The sequence below is a fragment of the Ictidomys tridecemlineatus genome, chromosome 1 (assembly GCF_052094955.1).
Source record: "Ictidomys tridecemlineatus isolate mIctTri1 chromosome 1, mIctTri1.hap1, whole genome shotgun sequence".
NCBI lineage: Eukaryota > Metazoa > Chordata > Mammalia > Rodentia > Sciuridae > Ictidomys > Ictidomys tridecemlineatus.
This window is the reverse complement of record NC_135477.1, coordinates 35,991,443-36,010,479: the sequence shown is the minus strand read 5'-3', so window position 1 is coordinate 36,010,479 and position 19,037 is coordinate 35,991,443.

The following is a 19,037-nucleotide window of genomic DNA, read 5'->3' as shown; positions in this document are numbered from 1 at the left end:
CAAGAATATTTACAAATAAGTTGTGTGTGGATGTGTTTCCATTTGCCTTAAATGGATACCTGAGAGGAATTGCTGGGTCATGTGGTAACTCTATAGTTAACCTTTTAAAGAAGTGCCAAACTGTTTTCCAAAGCAATTATACCCTTTTAAAATCCCATCAGCAAGACACGAAGGCTCCAATTTCTCCACTCCTTTGTTAATACTTATTATCTATTTTTTATTATACCCGTGTTAATGGGTACAAAGTGATATGTCATTGTGATTTTTGACTTGCATTTCCCTAATAACCAAGATGTCAGGCATTTTTTCCAACCCCTAACCCCAGTGTTACTAAGGTATAATTGACAAAAGTGTAAATTCACAAGGTACTATGGAATGCTTGTTATATGTATACATTATGAATGATTATTACAATAAAGCTAATTAACCTGTCACTTCCTAGTTGTGTGTGTGTGTGTGTGTGTGTGTGTGTGATGACAACATGTAAGTATACAATGCAGTATCATTAACTGTAGACCAGAGTGGTCATCAGATCTCCAGAATTTATTCATCCTGCATAACCAAAACCTTGTATCCTTTGAAAAATATATCCTCCATATTTCATTCACCAACTTTTTCGGTATCTTTTCATATAGTTCTCCTTTGTAAACTTTCTTTGGAGAAATGTCTGTTCACTTTACCACTGAACTACATTCCCAGCATTTTTTATTTTTATTTTTTTATTTTGAGATAGAATCTCACTAAGTTGCCAAGATTGGCCTCAAATTTTCAATTCTCCTTTGTCAGTCTCCAGAGTAGCTGGGGTTACAGGCATGTGCCACGTGCCTGGCCCTTTGCCCATTTTAAAATCATATTTGTCTTTTTATTGAGTTGATTGTAGATTCTAGATTCAGATCAAACACATGATGTGCAAATATTTTCTCCCCTTCTGAAGTTAGTCTTTTCATTTTCTCGATGGTTTGCTTAGAAGAATGAGGGATTTGGCGGGGCGGGTCCTGGGGATTAAACTCAGGGGCACTCAAACACTGAGCCACATCCCCAGCATATTTTGTATTGTATTTGGAGACAAAGTCTCACTGAGTTACTTAGTGTCTTACTGTTGCTGAGGCTAGTTTTGAACTCACAATCTTTCTGTCTCAGCCTCCCAAGCTACCGGGATTATAGGTGTGTGCCACCGCGATGGCCAGAAACATGAGTTTTTAATTCTGATGAAGCTCATTTGATCTTTTTCCTTCATTTGTCATTTTTATTCTGGTGTCACAACTAAGAAGACTGCCTGCACCCTAGTCATGAAGATTTACCTGTCTTTTTCTAATAGTTTTACAGTTTTTATTCTTACACTTATATCTATGACACATGTTTAACATTTGCGTAAGGTGTAAGCAAGGAGTCCAACTTCATTCTTTTACAGTTGTGCCAATCTCATTTGTTCCCCAAACTGTGTTCTCTCTATCAAACTTTCTTTGTTGGCTTGTGGGAAAAATCAATTGCTGTAAGAGTAAATATTTATTTTAGGGCTCTTGATTCTATTCCATTGGACTTCATGTGTCTATCCTTATGCCAGCATTCCACTGTCTTGATGAGTGTAGCTTTGTAATATATTTTTAAATCAGGAAGTATGTATGAGTCCTTCAACTTTCATTTTTCAAGAGTGTTTTGTTGTTGTTGTTGTTATTCTGGTCTCTTGAGTTTCTATAAGAATCCTCTTCTCAATTTCTGCAATAAAAATAACAACAAAAAAGCATCTGGAATTTTGATGTGACTTGCAATGAATCTGTAGATCATTTGGGAGAAGTACTGCTATTTTTATATACTATTAAGTCTTTTTTTTTTTTAAGAGAGAGTGAGAGAAGGAGAGAGAGAGAATTTTTTAATATTTTATTTTTTTAGTTCTCGGCGGACACAACATCTTTGTGTGTATGTGGTGCTGAGGATCGAACCCGGGCCGCACACATGCCAGGCGAGCGCGCTACCGCTTGAGCCACATCCCCAGCCCACTATTAAGTCTTTCGATCTCTGATCATGGGGTATCTTTCCATTTATTTAAGTCTTCTTGAATTTCTTTGAACAATCATGCTTTGTAGTTTTTAAGAATATAACTTTGACCAGGTGTGGTTGGTGCACTCCTATAATCCCAATGACTAGGGAGACTGAGACAGGAGGATCTCAAGTTTGAGACCAACCTCAGCAACTTGGTGAGATCCTGTCTCAAAAAATAAAAAGGGCTGGGGGATGTAGTTTAGTGGTAAAGTACCACCCCTGGGTTCAATCTTCAGTATAAATAAATAAATAAAAGAATATAAGTTTGCATTTCTTTAATTCGTAAGTATTTTATTCTTTTTTGTTGCTATTATAAATGCAATTGGTTTTATAATTTTTTTCAAATAGTTTATATTTGCTAGTTTATAGAAATACAGTTTATTCTTGTAAACTGCAACTTTGTTTTTTAAAATTCTAGTCAGTTTTTTTTTTCTTTTTTTAGTGGACTCCCTAGAATTTTCTATATGCAAGATCACGCCATTTGAAAAGAGAAATAGCCTTACTTCCTTTTCAATCTGGGTGGATTTATTTCACTTTCTTGCCTAATATCCCAGCTAGAACCTCCAGCATAACACTGACTAGAGGGACAAGAATGGATATGTTTGTCCTAGCCATGATCTTTGCAGGAGAGCATTCAGTCTTTCATCACTGAAGAAGATGTGAGTTTTTTTCATACATGCCTTTTATCAGGTGGAGATGTTTCCTTCTATTCTCAGTTTGATGAGTGTGGTTGTTTCTTGAAACCATGAAAGTTTGGTGAATCTTTGCAAATGCCTTTTCTGCATCTTTTGATAGGGTCATGTGGCTTTTGTCTTTATTGATATGATGCTAAACTGGTTGAATGAAGCAAAAAAAAGACTGAGGGTGCAAAAAGAGAAGAAAAAAGATACAAAAACCAGAGGAGCAATATAGGAAATCCAACATCCAAAAACCAGTGGGCCCATCAAAAGCACATTTCCCTTTGATTCCTTTTTAGAGTTTCCATCTCTCTACTTACTTTATCCAGCTGTTTCTACATGTTGTCTACTTTTCCCATCAGCACTCTTGTAAATCCTAATCACTTTATTTTCTTTCTTTCTTATTTATTTTGTGGTGCTGGGGATTGAACCCAGGGTCACTCTACCACTGAATTATATCCCCAACCCTATTTATTTTTATTTGAAGCAGTGTCTCACTAAGCTGACCAAGCTGAACTGAAACTTGTGATCCTCCTGCCTCAGGCTTCTAAGTAATTGAGATTACAGACGTGTGCCACTGTACCCAGGTGATCATACTTATTTTAAATTCAGCAGTTGGTAATTTTAAAATCTGTGTTATTCAATCTGGTTCTGGTGATTACATTATCTCTTCAAGCTATTTTTTTTTCTTGTCTTTTAGCAAGTCTTGTAATCTTTTGTTAAAAACTAGACCTGCCAGGCACTATGGTGCATGCCTGTAATCCCAGTGGCTCAGGAGGCTGAGGCAGGAGGCCCTGAGTTCAAAGCTAGTTTCAGCAATTTAGTGAGGCCCTAAGCAATTTAGCAAGACCCTGTCTCAAAATAAAACATAAAAAGAGCTGGGGATGTGGCTCAGTAGTTAAGTGCTCCTAAATTCAATCCCCATATAAAGAAAAAGAAAAAGAAAAAACTTAGATGTGATGTACTAATAAGAACAGAAGTAAAAAGACTTCAGTGTGAGTTAAGGTAACCTGGCGGCTAGGAGTTGGGCTGTGTTTAATGTTGCTATAGCTGTAAATGCCAGAGGTGACAAATTCTTCAAGTGTTTTTGACTCTATTCCCTTGGGGAACCCAAATAACTTCTTTTAAATACTCTTCACCTTGCAGTTCCTTCAGCTGCGTTCCACTTTTATTTTACTGTAGCCCTGTTGATTCGGTGGTAATATGCAGAGAGGGAAAAATTCAATACTGTTATGATTAAATCTCAGTCTTATTGTGGGCCTGTGTCCCTAGGTTGCAATCTTTTTTTTAAAAAAAATTAGTTCATTATATATGATATTGGGGTTCATTTTGACATAATTATACAAGAATAGAACATAATTTACTCCGACTCAGTCCACAGTATTGGCTCTTTCCCTTTCTCCCTCCCTCTGTTCCCTTTTCTCTACTCTACAGATCTTTCTTCTATTTGCTTATAGTTTTTTTTCTTCTTCTTTTTTTTTTTTTTAATTTTTTTAATATTTATTTTTTAGTTCTCGGCAGACACAACATCTTTGTTGGTATGTGGTGCTGAGGATCGAACCCGGGCCGCACGCATGCCAGGCGAGCGCGCTACCGCTTGAGCCACATCCCCAGCCCGTTTTTTTTCTTCTTAACTAGTACATTCTGGATATACATAAAAGTGAAATTCGATGTGGTGAATTTCATATATGTACATAGGAAAGTTTGGTTAGATTCATTCCACTTTTCCCATTCCTCTTCCTTCCCCCTCAATCCCTTTCCTCTACTCTACTGATTTCTATTTTCATGAGATTCCCTCCTTTTCTTTTCCCACACAAGAGAGAGAACATTTGACTTTTGACTTTCTGAACCTAGCTTGTTTTACTTAGCAAGAGTACTCCAGTTCCATGCATTTACCAGCAAATGCCTGGGAGGCAATCTTCACAATGATTCTTAGCACTTCTTCTACTGCCTTAGATGAGTCAGAGAGGATAAAGAGCACTCAAGTTGGGTAATTGCCCCTCCCACAAGGGGAGATGTTTCTGATAAGCCTCCCCCCCCCCACAAGAAGCCTTTTTCTAGGACAACACTCAGACACATTTCAAAAGGAAACATTTTTTTTTCCTTCCTTCTAGAGACTTGAAGAACTTTTTCTTGACTCTTCACCATAAGAACCTAATGAGGTTCCTGGAAGCATATCCCACGAAAGTTTGGGAGACCCTCTCCTAAGACAACAGCCTTCATGAGTTTCTCATTCAGTCTCCACCAATTCATCACAATTAGGGTGTAAATGCTCTACCCAAGATGTTTGTATTTACCAAATATTTTAATGAATTTCCTTAAATTAGAATATTGAGTTACATAATTTGTAGTTTGAAGTCCTTAAGTATTAGGACTTCAAACTCCAATTTTTTAAGCTATATAAAAGTATTTTTATATAGCTTAAAAAACCTGCCTTTGGGTTGGAGATGTTGCTCAGAGGTGGAGCACTCGCCTAGCATGCGTGAGGCACTGGGTTCGATCCTCAGCAGCATGTAAAATAAAGATATTGTGTCTACCTATAGCTAAAAAATAATAATAAAAAAATCTGCCTTTAAAACTATACTTTTGGGCTGGGGTTGTGGCTCAGTGGTAGAGCACTTGCCTCACATGTGTGAGGCACTGGGTTGGATTCTCAGCATCACATATAAATAAAGGTCCATCAACAACTAAAAAAATTTTTAAAAACTGTACTTGTATGTCTAATAATGCATATATTTATTCTAACTAGAGACTTTTTTAGAGCTTAAAAATTGTATTTCAAACTTTTTAACCAAATACTTTGTGATCATATATTATGCTTTAAAAAATAAATTAGTATGGGGGCTGGGGTTGTGGCTCAGTGGTAGAGCACTTTCCTAGTACATGCAAGAGCCTGGGTTTCATCCTCAGCACCACATATAAATAAATAAGTAGAATAAAGATACTGTGTTCAACTACAACTAAAAAATAAATATTAAAAAAATCATTATGTAGAACATCAAAAAAAATAAAATAAATGTCCTATCAGTTTTGGTAGGTAAACTGGTCTCAGCTGTGATTTTTTTTTTCTTTTTTCTTTTTTTGGTATTGCTTTATCTCTTCAAATTTCTGGGTGGTAGATTTCCATGCCACCTCAGTTCTCTGAACAGTTCAAGAAAAGTCATTGATTTTCAAGTTGGCCAGCTTCTTTCTTATTGTAAAAATGGGAGTGATGAATTGATGAATTTCAACATTTTTACCTGTTGAAACCGAAATGGGAAGTTGAAAAGTTTCTAAAAACTTCCAAAGGAAAGAAGAAAAATAGTTACATATAAAGATTAGGAACCAGAATGACATTGGGCTTTCTTACAACAATACTGGAAGGTTGGTAATAATAAGTTCATGTTTTCAGAATCACAAGGCAAAATAAATATTGTAAATTCTATACCTGCCAAACTGTCCATTGGGTATGAAGGTATAACAAAAATGTTTTTAGACATTTTTGGCATGCAGGTCTTCAACACATTTTTCCTCCATCATTTTACCCTTTCTGGGAAGACATTATGCTCAAAATGAAATGGAACAAGAAAAAAGAAAACTTGGTTACTCCTATTGTTCATAGTCTTATGCTATGATAATGAAAATTTGGGGGTGGGGATATAGCTTAGTGGTAGAGTGCTTGCCTAGTACGTAGGAGGCCCTGGATTGAATCTGATCATAATATAAACATAAATTATTTTTTTAAAAAAAAAGCTTAAAAAATTTAAATCTAAAAAGAAAATGACCATTTTTTGTGGATTGGTTGAAAGCTACTTGTTTAAAAGATTAACTAAGTCTTCTTAATTGATTCTAGTTTAGAATATGTGGGTACCTGTTAAGAGTGAATAAAAAAGAAACAAATATTTAATGCAAATTATTTTTATTTTTGTATTGCAAGTGATGAATGCTTGTAAACTAGCATTTTAAAGTTGATTTTAAAGGGCTCTACATAAATGCTATACTGTATCGACAGTAGACACCTTTTTGAAAATGGAATAAGTGAGCTCATTATGAGAAGAAATGCTGTGGCTTTGCTGGGGGGGAAAAAAGACTGACATGAATAGATTCAAAAAGTGCTTAAATTGTGCTCTTGAGTGAATCTGGCATCCAACAATGAAGATTTAAGTGAACAATTAAAATAATTATTTCATGAAATGAGTACCCAAAATAGATGTATTATGAAATTTATATCCTACTTGATTATAAATGCGTATGTGAACAAATATTCTAACTAAAATAAAAAGAAAATGAATTATCTATCAAACTGTTTCCTAAAAACACCTTTCCTTTTCACTGGGGAGGTGGCAAGAATGAAAGCAAGGTGAACCTGTCATTCCTCAAAAACTGAGACCATGACTTAATCATATCTGCATCCAGCAACTGTCTGCCCAGGGAAGTCCCTCCTCTTCTATCATTCCACATGTGTTATGATTTTGATATGAGGTGTTCTCCAAGAGCTCCTGTGTTAATGCAGGAATAGCCTGAGGTGAGCTGATTAGGTTACACCTAACCAGTCCATCCTACTTTGAATGGACTAACCAAGTGGTTACTATAGGCAAGCGGGCATGACTGGAGGAAGTGGGTCACTGGGAACATGCCATGGAAGGGTTCATCTTTCCTGTGGCCCTTTCCTCCCTCTCATTTTCTCTCTTTCTGTATCCTGCTGTCATGAACTAAGCCAATTTTCTCCACCAGGTCTTTCCCCGAGCGTGTTCTGCCTCACCTTGGGCCCAGAACAATAGAGTCTGCTAGCTAACCACAAAGTGAAACTCTGAAACTGTGAGCCAAAATAAACTTTTCTTCCTCTAAATTGTTCTTATCAAGCATTTTGGTCACAATGATGGAAAACCTGACTAATACAACCTGTTTCTTTTCTTTGTAGCACTAATGGCTTCCTGGTGTATTCGTGTGTTTTTTTTTTTTTTTGGTTGTTGTTTATATGTTTAAAGTCTCTCTCTGTCACCAGAACATAAGCCCAATGAAAATAGGAACCTAGTAAGTTGTCTTCTTTACAACCAAATGCTGCCTGAATGCTACTCATGCTTCCATGTCATAGACATTCAATAAATATCGAAAAAAAAAAAGAAAATGAATGAGCACTTAATAGAACCATTAAACAATGTGCCATAACTAAATATTCTTCACAAATTTGGAGTCATCTTCTGATCACTGAGAGGATAATTATCTTCACTTTAACAATTCTTGCAAATGGTTGTAAGAATTTATGGTTGTCCCTGGTGTCGAAACTTTCCTGTTCACTGACTATGCTCATGCTGAAGTTGTAGCTATGAGCAGTCTTCATCCTCTAGAAAATTCTCACATAACCTCAGTTACAAAGAAAACATGGTCCAGTGCAGCTACTGCATGAGGTATAACTCAATAGGGGAAATAAGCCTGATAACTAAATAGCGTTGTGTTCAAAATCACAATGCTTAGTTTACTCAGTTGCCTCAAGAGGATAATTTGTTCTATCATTTTGAAGTCAGAGTATTTCCATTTTCACTTTACTTGAAACCCTTTGATGGTTCCAAACTGACCACAGAAAAGTTTAATATCTTTAGCATGGAATACGAGTCCTTCAGCAGTTGGTCTGGTTTCCTCTCTCCCATAATCTGCTTTCTCCCTCATGATCAAGGCTCCAGCCAAAGCGTACCAGTCCATTTCTTGAAGAAGCCAGGCTGTTTTTTCCTTCAGAGCTTTGCTTACGCAGCATCCTCTGCTTGGGAAGCCCTTCCCTCCTGTCCCACCTGATAGCCCCTATTCATTGGATAAGACTATGAAGTCTTTTCTAGCACCCTTCACAAGGAGAAACCCTTGGACCATGCCCTCTGCCAAGGCCAATGTCTCGGCTTGGCACCAGAATCACGAGGCACTCACAGCTTTGTAGGTTCAAACAGCAATTCTTTATTCCAGCTCTCACACCACCTCCACGCAGGTCCAGGGGCAAACGCGTTCTCTGTCTCCCGCACAAACCACCTACTCCACGAGGCTCTCTCCTGCTGAGGGCCATTACCAAGTAGGAATGACGCATCGAAATTTCCTTGCCAAGCGTACCCCATGCTGCTTAGAGGACATTTGATGGGACATTGCATGCATGCTTTAATGAGGTGACCTTGCTCAAGGACCAAGGCAGATCCGGGTTTAGAGCTGATCAGGTTTGAGGAAGTAACCGGCTCCTTGAGTTTAAGGCGTTGCCAGTTTAAGATAATGGGTTTTAAGGAAGTTGGAAGTTGAAGATTATTGCTGGGATTAGGGTGTTCCTGCTGCTTGTTCCCATTGAGTTCTCGTGAGATAAAAATGGGATTTGGAGAGAGCCTCGTGGAGTAGGTGAATTGTGCGGGAGACAGCAGAACGTGTTTGCCCCTGGACCTGTGTGGAGGCGGTGTGAGAGCGGGAATAAAGAATTGCTGTTTGAACCTACAAAGCTGTGAGTGCCTCGTGATTCTGGTGCCAAGCCGAGACATTGGCCTTGGCATTTTGGTGGCCCGTACGGGGAACGTCTGAAATTTGGAGGTGAGTAAAATCGCTCCCCCCTGAGGGAAGGCGAGAGAATGGGTGACCATTTCAAAAAACAATGTGTTCTTGTTTTGATTTATTTCGTTTTTGTTTCAAGCTGCCTATCCCTAGAAATTTCTCAGGCAAACTGGGAAAAATGGTTGGCTCAAGGTTTGAAGTTTGTTAGCCCCGAGAAAGAGAAAATTGATACAGTGAATTTTTATTCAGTTTTTGTTTCATTCAGTTGTGGTTTTGTTTTGTGTTATCTTATTGGGTTGCGTTATCTTTATAGAAGATTAGAAATTATTAAAAAAGAAGCCGAAAAAGTGTTAAGTAAATTGTTAGAGATTCAGACCATGGAGGAAGACATTTTAGGTCAAGCAAAAGAGAAGGTCTCTCGAGCTAGTCAGAGAAAGGGAGAAAATTTAAAGGAAAAGGGGTTATTAGAAAAAAGGCCACAACAAGAGGCTGTCACTAACTCCGTTTTACCAGAGGGTGTAATTCAACCAACAGCCCCACCGATGGAGACAGCTGAGTGGCCCTCAAACCCCGTAGTTGATAGATGGGATCCTGAGACAGGACCTCAAAGATTAGCATGCCCGGTATTTGAACAGGCAGGAGGGCGGCGAATTCACCGTATTTTAGAATTTAACACAGTAAAGCAGTTAAAGGAGGCTGTAACAACCTATGGTCCTCAAGCCCCCTTCACGGTAAGCATGGTGGAGTCCATTACTAACTTGGACATGACGCCAGCAGATTGGGCTAGCATGTGTAAATCTGTGCTAAATGGAGGACAATATTTGTTATGGAAGGTTGCCAATGAGGAATTTTGCATGGAGACAGCTAGGCGAAATGCAGCAGCCGGTTACCCTCAAAGAAGTCTTGAAATGTTATTAGGAAAGGGACCTTATGAGAGTCAGCGGCAACAAATGGAATATGATCCTGCTGTATATGTACAGATTGCTGCAGACGCAGTTAGAGCATGGAAGACTTTACAAGGACATGGAGATTTACAAGGTCAGCTATCTAAGGTAATACAGAGACCTAATGAACCTTACGCTGACTTTGTAGATAGGCTTATTCAAACGGCTGCCAAAATTTTTGGTGACACAGAACAAGCAATGCCATTAATAAAACAACTGGCTTATGACCAAGCAAATCGTTGCTGCAGAGAGGTTATTAGACCATGGAGACATGAAGATTTAAACACATATATTAAATTATGTAGAGATGTTAATGAACAAGGGCAAGTCTTGGCAGCTGCAGTACAACAGGCTTTAGATGCCAGGCTAGAAACATGCTATAATTGTGAACAAACAGGACATTTTAAAAGGAGTTGCCCCATAAGAGGAGGGTTTAACAAAACTAGAAATCAAAGGAATAGAATACCGGGTATTTGCCCACGATGCCGTAGAGGGAGACATTGGGCTAATGAATGCCGTTCTCAAACCACCATAGAAGGTACTCCCTTATCAAAAAACGGACAAGGATCAGGTATTTACCCACGATATCGTGGAGAAAGGCACCAGGCTTCATTGCCAAAAAACGGACCGGGGGGCCCAATGCTCCGGGGCCCACAACCACAAATATACGGGGCAGTGGAGGAACCCAGAAACCCCATCAGGGTGGTGCCCAGGACACATTGTCCATTAAATCCCTCATCAGACAAACCCGAGGGAGCGCAGGGTTGGACATCTGCGCCTCTGCCAGAGCAGTATTAACTCCAGAGATGGGAGTTCAAATCATTCCCACAGGAGTAAAAGGACCTCTTCCCCAAGGAACAGTAGGCTTATTGTTGGGACGTAGTTCATCTACATTAAAAGGACTTATGATAAGTCCTGGGGTAATTGATCCCGATTATGTAGGTGAAATAAAAATTATAGCTAGTTCTCCAGGAGGTATATCAGTAATTTCACCTGGAGATAGAATAGCACAGTTGTTAATACTACCCAGCCTACATAATAAGTTCTCTAGTCTTAATGTAGAAAGAGGTTCCAAGGGATTAGGCTCCACAGGTGTAGATTGGGCTATGTTGTCTTTAAATTTAGATTCTCGCCCAATGTTAAAACTAAATATTCAGGGTCGTGACTTTAATGGACTGCTGGACACAGGTGCTGACCTTAGCATCATATCTCTTCAAGAATGGCCAAAACATTGGCCATTACAACAAGCCACTCAAACGCTTCGAGGCCTAGGAGTGGCGACTAATCCCCATAGAAGTGCTATGGTATTAGATTGGAAGGATCCTGAAGGATGTGAAGGAACTATACAGCCATATGTTTTGGATCACCTTCCTATTAATTTATGGGGACGAGATGTCCTAGATCAACTAGGTTTGATGTTAACAAATAACATCAATCCTAATGTGCCCACTACTAGGGCTAGACAAGGTATCAGGAAAGAAAAAAGATTAGGAAAACAAGAACAAGGTATAGCAGCGCCAATTCAAATAGATCAAGGAACAGACAGACATGGGTTGGATTTTCAGAAAGGGCCACTGAGACAATCAAAATTACTTGGAAATCAGAAAGACCAGTGTGGGTTCCTCAGTGGCCCCTGACTAAAGAAAAGATACAAGTAGCCCATGATCTGGTCAAACAACAATTAGCGGAAGGACATTTACAACCTTCCGTATCTCCCCATAATACTCCCATTTTTGTTATCAAAAAGAAATCGGGTAAATGGAGATTATTACAAGATTTAAGAGCAATTAATAATGAAATGGTCATTATGGGACCTGCTCAATCAGGGATTCCTCAATTGTCTGCTTTACCAAAAACGTGGCATGTTTTAGCTATAGACATTAAAGATTGCTTTTTTTCGATTCCAATTCATTCCGAGGATAGTCCACGTTTTGCATTTACTATCCCTGCATTAAATCATGAAGGTCCTGATGAGAGATATGAATGGAAAGTACTCCCTCAAGGAATGGCTAACAGTCCAACTATGTGTCAAATATATGTTAATAAAGCAATCCAGCCACTTAGAAATCAAAATCCTGAACTAAAAATATTTCACTATATGGATGATGTATTATTGGCACATAAAGATAAAAACATATTGCTGGAATGTTATGCCACACTTACAAACTTATTAAAAAATTATAATCTAGAGATAGGAATAGACAAAGTACAATTAAATTTTCCAATTAATTATTTAGGAGTTCTATTATCCTCAACCATGGTCCGTCCACCTAAAATTCAAATACGAGTAGATCAACTCAAATCACTTAATGACTTTCAAAAGTTGTTGGGAGATATAAATTGGATAAGGCCTTATCTAGGCATACCAACAGGAGAGTTGGGACCTTTATTTGATATTCTAAAAGGTCCATCAGATCCAAATTCACCCCGAATGTTAACTCCTAAAGCTAGAAAGGCATTAAAAATTATTGAGACATATATGGAAAATATGCATTTAGATAGAATTGATATAAGTTTGCCTTTATTATTTATTGTACTACCAACAAGAAATATTCCTACAGGAGTATTTTGGCAGGAAGGTCCATTATTGTGGATACATTTATCTTATTCTCCTAACACTATTCTTACTAGGTATCCTGAGGCTGTAGGACAATTAATACTCAAAGGTATAAGAGCAGCAAAGACAGTGTTTGGAATTTCTCCCAATAAAATTATTACTCCATATACTATGGAGCAAATTGATGAGTTAGCTAATGAACTAAATACTTGGGCAATAATCATGTGTAAATCGAATGTTTCATTTGATAATCATTTACCATCTAATCCTTTGTTGTCTTTTTGGTCTAAGCATCCTGTAGTTTTTCCTAAAATGACAAGAAAAACACCTATCGTGAATGCTCCAAATATATTCACTGATGGGTCTAATAATGGTACAGCTGCAGTAGTTACCCCTGATCAAACTTTTACATTTTTAGTTCCCAAACAGTCAGCTCAAAAGGTAGAGCTTAATGCAGTTCTACAAGCTTTTATGATGTTCAAAGATTCTGTATTTAATTTATTCTCTGATAGCCAGTATGTAGTTAATGCTATAATATCCCTTGAAGATGCTGGTAGGATTTCCCCTTCCTCTACTGTTTTCTCTTTGTTTTCCACTATACAAAGTCTAATCTGGGATAGAAAAGATCCATTCTTTATAGGACATATCAGGGCACATACAGGATTGCCTGGAGCCCTTAGTTTGGGCAATGATTTAGCAGATAAAACTACACATGATATACATATTTTTTCTACTGTAGAAGAAGCTACAAATTTTCATAAAAGGTTTCATGTTAACGCTAATACTTTACAGAAGCGTTTTAAAATAACTAAGGAACAAGCCAGGCATATAATAAAACAATGTCAAAATTGTGTGACCTTTTTACCCCAAGTTAATCTTGGAGTCAATCCTAGAGGACTGATACCTAACCATATTTGGCAGATGGACGTCACACACTTGCCAGAATTTGGAAAATTAAAATATTTACATGTTACAGTTGATACTTCTTCCGGATTTTTGATGGGCTCCCTTCATGCCGGAGAAAAAACTAAAGATGTTATAGCTCATTGCTTACAAAATTTTGCCACTGTGGGTGTTCCTAAACAGTTAAAAACTGATAACGGTCCTGGTTATACGTCTAAATCTTTTAAACAATTTTGCTCATCATTTGGTATTACTCATATAACAGGAATCCCATACAATCCACAGGGACAAGGCATAGTTGAAAGAGCTCATCAAACTATTAAAACGTACCTATTAAAGCAAAAAGAGGGAATTGGAAAGGGGTATATATCCCCCAAAGATAAACTTAAAATAACTCTTTTTACTCTAAACTTTCTAAATTTGGATTCATCAGGACTTAGTGCTGCGGAAAGACATATGTATCCGAAAAATGTACATAAGCCTAAGGTACTTTGGAAAGATATTCTAACAGGACAATGGAAAGGTCCCGACCCAGTTATTGTCTGGAGTCGGGGTTCCGTTTGTGTGTTCCCACAGGGAGAACAGCAGCCAATTTGGATTCCAGAGAGGTTAACCAAAACAATTTCTACAGAAAAAGAAGATGATTTGACTGAAATCCATAACAGCTGAAATCCAGAGCTCCAGCTTGGCTATTCTTACATCTGCGACAGTGATTAACCACGGTGCCTTTTTTTTCAATATCTATTTTATTATTGCATTTTTCCCACATCGTAAAGTTCTATTTTATTTTTTGAGCTCATACAAACCTAGGTTAATGTTTTTCTGATCAGTTTTGTTTTTTGACTGTGTTTTATTTTTTGACTGTGGAGTTTTTAAACATTGCAATGGAGATTTTACCTAGGTAAAGCTACAAGGCCGTTATTATTGTCTTATGTGTTGTATGTTATGTCTGCACTGTTTTGTGTTGCATGTCAGTATGTGTGTATGTCCATATTTTTATATGAGGAGCGCTCATGAAAAAATGGATCCGAATTTTTTTTATTCACGTGATTTAAGTGGTTTAATTTAAATTAGTTAAACAGCTGTTAATGATTGCTTTCAAAGGTGATTAACAGATCTGTTTGCTTACTATTGTTTTTAAAGGTGATTAACAGATCTGTTTGTTTACTTTCACTTTTCCTTTTCATTATATTTAATAATTCTGTTCAGGATAATGTCTCTTTAACATCATTGCCAGAATTCCCATCTCCATCCCAGTGCCGGTGAAGACAAAGAAAACCAAACTACAGCTTCTATGATAGCTACCACAGTAAACTGTATAAACTGATGCATCAATGAATATAACTCAACAAGTAATGCTCAATCAAGGACTTGATTTACTTTGGGAGGAAATGGACATATTGATAGACTCCTCCGATTTGAACTGCCTGCAGAACTTGCCTGGACTATATATCAGTTGCATGCATTGTGAACTATCGTCTGGTGCAGCGAATTGTGGTACTGCTGGCATATTTTTGCTGATGGTGTCACCAGTGATGCAATTTCCTTGCCAGCGCACCCCATGTTAATTGTGGTAATGCTGACATCTTTGCTGATGGTGTCACCAGTGATGCAATTTTTCCAAAGGAGCCGTCAATTGGCTTGGTGTTGTGGCATTTCTGTATCTTCCTCCCTTCTACTAGTGATGGTCTAAAATTTGGGGGCCAACAGAGGTGAGGCAAGAACCTCACCCCCCCACTGGCACCAAGGTTAAATTTGGGGGCCAACAGAGGTGAGGCTTGTAGAACTGCATTAAGCTCTACCTTTTGAGCTGACTGTTTGGGAACTAAAAATGTAAAAGTTTGATCAGGGGTAACTACTGCAGCTGTACCATTATTAGACCCATCAGTGAATATATTTGGAGCATTCACGATAGGTGTTTTTCTTGTCATTTTAGGAAAAACTACAGGATGCTTAGACCAAAAAGACAACAAAGGATTAGATGGTAAATGATTATCAAATGAAACATTCGATTTACACATGATTATTGCCCAAGTATTTAGTTCATTAGCTAACTCATCAATTTGCTCCATAGTATATGGAGTAATAATTTTATTGGGAGAAATTCCAAACACTGTCTTTGCTGCTCTTATACCTTTGAGTATTAATTGTCCTACAGCCTCAGGATACCTAGTAAGAATAGTGTTAGGAGAATAAGATAAATGTATCCACAATAATGGACCTTCCTGCCAAAATACTCCTGTAGGAATATTTCTTGTTGGTAGTACAATAAATAATAAAGGCAAACTTATATCAATTCTATCTAAATGCATATTTTCCATATATGTCTCAATAATTTTTAATGCCTTTCTAGCTTTAGGAGTTAACATTCGGGGTGAATTTGGATCTGATGGACCTTTTAGAATATCAAATAAAGGTCCCAACTCTCCTGTTGGTATGCCTAGATAAGGCCTTATCCAATTTATATCTCCCAACAACTTTTGAAAGTCATTAAGTGATTTGAGTTGATCTACTCGTATTTGAATTTTAGGTGGACGGACCATGGTTGAGGATAATAGAACTCCTAAATAATTAATTGGAAAATTTAATTGTACTTTGTCTATTCCTATCTCTAGATTATAATTTTTTAATAAGTTTGTAAGTGTGGCATAACATTCCAGCAATATGTTTTTATCTTTATGTGCCAATAATACATCATCCATATAGTGAAATATTTTTAGTTCAGGATTTTGATTTCTAAGTGGCTGGATTGCTTTATTAACATATATTTGACACATAGTTGGACTGTTAGCCATTCCTTGAGGGAGTACTTTCCATTCATATCTCTCATCAGGACCTTCATGATTTAATGCAGGGATAGTAAATGCAAAACGTGGACTATCCTCGGAATGAATTGGAATCGAAAAAAAGCAATCTTTAATGTCTATAGCTAAAACATGCCACGTTTTTGGTAAAGCAGACAATTGAGGAATCCCTGATTGAGCAGGTCCCATAATGACCATTTCATTATTAATTGCTCTTAAATCTTGTAATAATCTCCATTTACCCGATTTCTTTTTGATAACAAAAATGGGAGTATTATGGGGAGATACGGAAGGTTGTAAATGTCCTTCCGCTAATTGTTGTTTGACCAGATCATGGGCTACTTGTATCTTTTCTTTAGTCAGGGGCCACTGAGGAACCCACACTGGTCTTTCTGATTTCCAAGTAATTTTGATTGTCTCAGTGGCCCTTTCTGAAAATCCAACCCATGTCTGTCTGTTCCTTGATCTATTTGAATTGGCGCTGCTATACCTTGTTCTTGTTTTCCTAATCTTTTTTCTTTCCTGATACCTTGTCTAGCCCTAGTAGTGGGCACATTAGGATTGATGTTATTTGTTAACATCAAACCTAGTTGATCTAGGACATCTCGTCCCCATAAATTAATAGGAAGGTGATCCAAAACATATGGCTGTATAGTTCCTTCACATCCTTCAGGATCCTTCCAATCTAATACCATAGCACTTCTATGGGGATTAGTCGCCACTCCTAGGCCTCGAAGCGTTTGAGTGGCTTGTTGTAATGGCCAATGTTTTGGCCATTCTTGAAGAGATATGATGCTAAGGTCAGCACCTGTGTCCAGCAGTCCATTAAAGTCACGACCCTGAATATTTAGTTTTAACATTGGGCGAGAATCTAAATTTAAAGACAACATAGCCCAATCTACACCTGTGGAGCCTAATCCCTTGGAACCTCTTTCTACATTAAGACTAGAGAACTTATTATGTAGGCTGGGTAGTATTAACAACTGTGCTATTCTATCTCCAGGTGAAATTACTGATATACCTCCTGGAGAACTAGCTATAATTTTTATTTCACCTACATAATCGGGATCAATTACCCCAGGACTTATCATAAGTCCTTTTAATGTAGATGAACTACGTCCCAACAATAAGCCTACTGTTCCTTGGGGAAGAGGTCCTTTTACTCCTGTGGGAATGATTTGAACTCCCATCTCTGGAGTTAATACTGCTCTGGCAGAGGCGCAGATGTCCAACCCTGCGCTCCCTCGGGTTTGTCTGATGAGGGATTTAATGGACAATGTGTCCTGGGCACCACCCTGATGGGGTTTCTGGGTTCCTCCACTGCCCCGTATATTTGTGGTTGTGGGCCCCGGAGCATTGGGCCCCCCGGTCCGTTTTTTGGCAATGAAGCCTGGTGCCTTTCTCCACGATATCGTGGGTAAATACCTGATCCTTGTCCGTTTTTTGATAAGGGAGTACCTTCTATGGTGGTTTGAGAACGGCATTCATTAGCCCAATGTCTCCCTCTACGGCATCGTGGGCAAATACCCGGTATTCTAATACTTTGATTTCTAGTTTTGTTAAACCCTCCTCTTATGGGGCAACTCCTTTTAAAATGTCCTGTTTGTTCACAATTATAGCATGTTTCTAGCCTGGCATCTAAAGCCTGTTGTACTGCAGCTGCCAAGACTTGCCCTTGTTCATTAACATCTCTACATAATTTAATATATGTGTTTAAATCTTCATGTCTCCATGGTCTAATAACCTCTCTGCAGCAACGATTTGCTTGGTCATAAGCCAGTTGTTTTATTAATGGCATTGCTTGTTCTGTGTCACCAAAAATTTTGGCAGCCGTTTGAATAAGCCTATCTACAAAGTCAGCGTAAGGTTCATTAGGTCTCTGTATTACCTTAGATAGCTGACCTTGTAAATCTCCATGTCCTTGTAAAGTCTTCCATGCCCTAACTGCGTCTGCAGCAATCTGTACATATACAGCAGGATCATATTCCATTTGTTGCCGCTGACCCTCATAAGGTCCCTTTCCTAATAACATTTCAAGACTTCTTTGAGGGTAACCGGCTGCTGCATTTCGCCTAGCTGTCTCCATGCAAAATTCCTCATTGGCAACCTTCCATAACAAATATTGTCCTCCATTTAGCACAGATTTACACATGCTAGCCCAATCTGCTGGCGTCATGTCCAAGTTAGTAATGGACTCCACCATGCTTACCGTGAAGGGGGCTTGAGGACCATAGGTTGTTACAGCCTCCCTTAACTGCTTTACTGTGTTAAATTCTAAAATACGGTGAATTCGCCGCCCTCCTGCCTGTTCAAATACAGGGCATGCTAATCTTTGAGGTCCTGTCTCAGGATCCCATCTATCAACTACGGGGTTTGAGGGCCACTCAGCTGTCTCCATCGGTGGGGCTGTTGGTTGAATTACACCCTCTGGTAAAACGGAGTTAGTGACAGCCTCTTGTTGTGGCCTTTTTTCTAATAACCCCTTTTCCTTTAAATTTTCTCCCTTTCTCTGACTAGCTTGAGAGACCTTCTCTTTTGCTTGACCTAAAATGTCTTCCTCCATGGTCTGAATCTCTAACAATTTACTTAACACTTTTTCGGCTTCTTTTTTAATAATTTC